The 4,793-nt window shown below is 43.8% G+C and overlaps 1 non-coding gene across 1 annotated transcript; it reads right to left on the bottom strand.

The window, feature by feature from the left end:
• Nucleotides 1-1,118: 1,118 nt before the first annotated feature.
• LOC114819045 (U5 spliceosomal RNA) lies at nucleotides 1,119-1,221 on the bottom strand. The gene has a single exon (XR_003766347.1). It is a non-coding gene; the product is annotated as a U5 spliceosomal RNA (small nuclear RNA).
• Between the last annotated feature and the right edge of the window lie 3,572 nt (nucleotides 1,222-4,793).

Here is a 4,793-nt window from a genome sequence, read left to right as displayed (position 1 = left end):
CAAAAAGGAGATACTAAGCAAACCAGTAGTTTTTAGCCTGGAGAAGAAAGAGACAACTGATGAGGTGTCTATAAAATCACAGATTGGAGAAGGAGGAAAGCAAATGGTTGTTCCCTTCCCAGCACGTGGGAGCGAGCGATCAGGCAGTGGCATTAGCAGGCAGCAGGTTGAAAACAAAAGAAAGGAAGTACTTTTTCATGTAGTGTTTAATTAAATTAGAGAATTGGTTGGGGCAGGATATGAGGCAGGCCAAAATATATGAATGAAGTAAAAAAAAATTAAAAATCAAATGACTTAACAGAGGATGAGTCCATTAAGAGCTATTAAACACTATTCAAGATATAACCTTCACCTTGGGAAGTCCCTACGCTGCTATCTGCTGGAAGATCTCAGGATATTTAAAATAAGAATTACCCAGCAAAGCTGTTTTCCATGTGCATCTCCAGTTCCACCACACTGGTCCAGGGACCATAGTATGTGGTGCAGTTTATGCTCATCAGCTACACATTTTGACCCCTACAGAAGAAGGTACAATTGCTAAGAAAGGTGCAGAGTAATAGCACAAGGCACTTGAGGAGAGCACACTGATTCTGCTGCCCAAGGTTACTCCAGTTCTTACTTAGAGACATAAGCATGACTGCTTGGTCCATGGAAATGTCTTTTAAAAATACCCTGCAAACAGACTCAATTGCCCCACTGAGTCTCGGCTCTGCCCCGGATAGAAGCATAGAATCGTGGAATAGTTTGGTTGGAAAAGACCTTTGAGATCATCAAGTCCAACTGTAATTGTCCACTACTAAACCAGATCTCTGAGCACCTCATCAACCCATCTTTTAAATACCTCCAAGGATGGGAACTCCACCACTGCCGTGAGCAACCCCTTCCAATGCCTGAGAACCCTTTCAGTGAAGAATTTTTTCGTGACACCCAATCTATACCTCCCTTGGTGCAACTTGAGGCCATTTCCTCTTGTTCTGTCACTAGTTACTTGGGAGAAAAGACACACACCCGCCTCACTACAACCTCCTTTCAGGGAGTTGTAGACAGTGATAAAGTCTCCCTTCCGCCTCCGCTTCTCTAGTCTAATAAAATTGTAGAATTATTTGGTTGGAAGAGACTTTTGAGATAAAAAAAATTCCTTGACACCCATACTTGTTCCTCTCCATGGAAATCTTAGTAAAAGGCAAAAGATTTATACAATCTGAAGAGTAACCAGCAGCCAAACATGAAAGCAACCCCAAAAAATATGTGCTATTGCAGTGTTGTCCTGGTTATGCCATGCTGTGAGTATGGTTGTCATGGTATGGATGAGATAAGGTCACTGCTACTGTGGGGAGTGATGAGCCCATGGAAAATAAAGTTATACATTTTTTTTTATTCTTTTTTTTCTTCCCCCTCACACCCCCATGCGTGATGGATGAATTCAGCAAGAAGGACAATCTAGTTTAGAGACAGATCTGTCAGCTGCAAAATAGCTGATCCTGCTTTGGGTTATTAGTTGGGAAAACAAAATTGAGCAAGCACTGTATTTTAAGAATCTTTTTTAAAACCCACATTAATAAAAAAAGAGAGACAGAAAAACAGAGAGAAAGAGAGTGAGAGGGGAACTTGGTTAGATGAATAATTTTTGTGTCGTCTCCAAAACCCTGATTAAAGCTGTGGTGCCTAAATCAAAGGTACCAACAGCAACCTTAAAAGAAGACTGAAAACAATTTTGTGTGCTGCCATTTTTCCCTCTGACTGTGTTTCATAATATATAAAGTTTTATTTTGTCCTCTTTTGATCTTTGAAAGTAAAAAAGCAAGAGGGAAGTAGGGAAAAAAAAAAAGCCACAAAAAAAAATTGACACCAATCTTGTTTGCTTCTTTCTCCTCGCCTGCATCGATAACTCAATTGGATCAGAAGTGAAGCGCCAGCAGAAATGAGCTGAGCACAGCAACCAAATGAAAACCAAATGCTGGATTGCAAAAGCAATATTTCCAATAACATGAAATTACTGAGCTGATTTTCTTCCCTTTTCCCAACACATCACAGCCAGGCTGTTGTGGTGACCAGCATAAACTTTTTCTGTTTGCAGAGGGTACAGGGATTCTCTGCCTCTAAGCAGCCCTGAAGCTGCATTTATTGGTGAGAGACTAACATCTGCTGTGGGAGACCAAAGCAATTTATAGAATTATAGAATCTTTTTGGTTGGAAAAGATCTTTAAGATCATCACGTTCAACTCTAAACCTAACACTGCAAAGTCCACCGCTAAACCACGTCCTTAAGCAACACATCTACACGTCTTTTAAAAACCTCCAGGGATGGTGACTCAACCACTGCCCTGGGCAGCCTGTTCCAGCTTAACAACCCTTTCAGTGAAGAAGTTTTTCCTAATATCCAATCTAAACCTCCTCTGGTGCAATTTACTCCATTTCCTCTTCACCTGTCACTTGGTCCTTGGTTGAGCAGACCCACGCCCACCTCTCTGCACCCTCCTTTCAGGGACTCGGACAGAGCCAGAAGGTCTCCACTCAGCCTCCTTTTCTCCAGCCTCAACAACCCCAATTCCCTCAGCCAGGAACTCAGCACACTTGTGCTCCAGACCCTTCCCCAGCTCCGTTGCCCTTCTCTGGACACGCTCCAGCACCTCCATGTCCTTATTCGAGTGAGGGGCCCAAAACTATGCAGAATATGAAGTTTCAATCAGTGGCTGTCTGGTGTGTATGGAAGAAATATGGGTGCATGAGTCCACTTTCATTCCCAGCTCTGTTATTGTATGTGTTGGACAAGTCACAGCACCTTTCTCCACATATATCTCTACCTGTAAATTAGGGACTGTGACGCACACTCTCCCTTATTAAACCTTCAGAAACTAACATGTATGCCGTGTATTGGTGGGAATTTTGAAAGTGTCTAACCCTAACCCCACAAAAAGCCAAACCAGAAAAGATTTCTGTTTTCAAAAGCCTTCTCTTCACTCACCATAGTGCCCTGTGATGGGTGGCATGGTAGGTCCCCATATGAGATTGGCTTCTGCAAACCAAGATGTCCAACCAAGAACACAACTCATTGTAACTTATCTGCCATTTGAGCAGAGTTTGCTGCCCTGGTAGCAAGGCTGTGCTGGGACAAAAGTCACTGATAAGACACACAGGAGGGTGAGGGTGATCCTTCATCCCAGCTCCATCTGCCCATGGCTGCTGTCATCTCTCCTCTTTCTTGTTTTCAGAGCTCCCCTCACAAGGTATTTGGTAGCTATCTTGTGTCTCTCAGCCATCCAGCAATTCTGATTCTAGAGATACATGGCCCATAAGTATGTCTACCTCTTGTCTAAACTTTGAATGACAATTTGAATGCTAAAATCCAAAAGGGAGGACCTTCTTACACACCCAAGTACCTGACTATCCATGGAGCTGTGTGAACATGCACTGCAGGCTAATGCTTTCCTAACTTTGGGTTTCCTATTTTAGGAAGATGAGCAACCATAAATGCAAAGCTAAACACCACAGTAGTAGAAAAGGAGTCTGTATTTCCCCAAACATGCACATCTTCCATCAATGACCTCTGCACCTGCAGGCCACAGAATGAACAAAGAGTGGCCCAGTGCAGAAGACTATTCACAGCCCATCATACCACCTGCCCAGACCTGTATCCTCCAATGACACAACCCCCTTGTGATCCATCAATGCCGAGCAGCAGAACCCCAAGCTTCTGATATGTTTGTCTTCACGTGGTCCAAGGTTTAAAATAGCAGCCACTGCTTCCACATACAAGGTGAGGGGTTGTTCTTGTGTTTTTATTTCTGTTAGTGATCCAGCATATGGGGTATCCTACCCGAAGCCTACTCCACAGTGCTCACAGCAGGACCACAGCTTGCACATGGCAATACTGTGTGTCACTGGGGCCCATGTACTTGTCAGGCTTGGAACTGGAAAGCCTGGAGTGACTAAAATTTGGAATATGATGCAGGAATTTTTCCCTCCTAGACAGCACTGGGTTCGCGTAACGCCTGGGCAATACGTCTGCGTGTGGGTTGTGAATTGTTTGTACGTGCGTATGTGGAAGAAGGGATGTCAGTGGGAGGAATTCATTAGCATTTTGGTTGTTACATATTTATACTCCAAAACGAGCACGTGGAACAAAGAGAAGACACATCGGGGAGTTGTGCTTTACAAAAAGCCCTCTGACATTTGCAACTGTTCAGTATGCTGGTGGCCAAAACCAGCCAAACTCCCATTGCTCAGGACATACCAGGCCAAATCATGATAAACTCTTCACCTGTCTTTCCATGAGCCTTTTTGCAGCTCATCGTCCATATGCTGCTGCCATCCTGGGTGTTTTTCCCATTGCTTGAAGTACACTTTTGCCACAATTTGATTCACTGATTTCTCATCCCACCCAAAGCGAACACAGTAAGTAGGTGACTCCCTTTTTCCGTGCAGCTCTTGATGATGTGCACAGGCATGGTCTGCTGTCTCATCCCTGGACATCTCTGAGCAAACTAAGTTCTTCCACCCTGTCCTCAGAGGGTTATATTTTGAAGAAAAGCTAGCCAAGCTCCACAGGGAAAGGGATGTAAATCAGAAAAAACACCAGAACAAAACATCCATTTCTAACACCAAGAGTTCATCACCATCTACTGGAGTTTCTTAGGTACAGAAGGACCATGGATTTACAGCCCAGGAGAGTGATACAGGACCAGGGCAAGGGAATTGTGGTCAGAATAGAACAGATTCCCTAAAATCATGGCAATATGTTCTCCCCACCTTTTCACCTCTGGACTGTTAGGAAGTTTGTTAGAAAGGGAAAG

Source organism: Antrostomus carolinensis, unplaced genomic scaffold (genome assembly GCF_000700745.2).
Source record: "Antrostomus carolinensis isolate BGI_N321 unplaced genomic scaffold, ASM70074v2 scaffold21551, whole genome shotgun sequence".
Taxonomy (NCBI): Eukaryota; Metazoa; Chordata; class Aves; order Caprimulgiformes; family Caprimulgidae; genus Antrostomus; species Antrostomus carolinensis.
The sequence above is the reverse complement of the archived record's forward strand: the minus strand, read 5'-3'. Positions and strand labels throughout refer to the sequence as shown.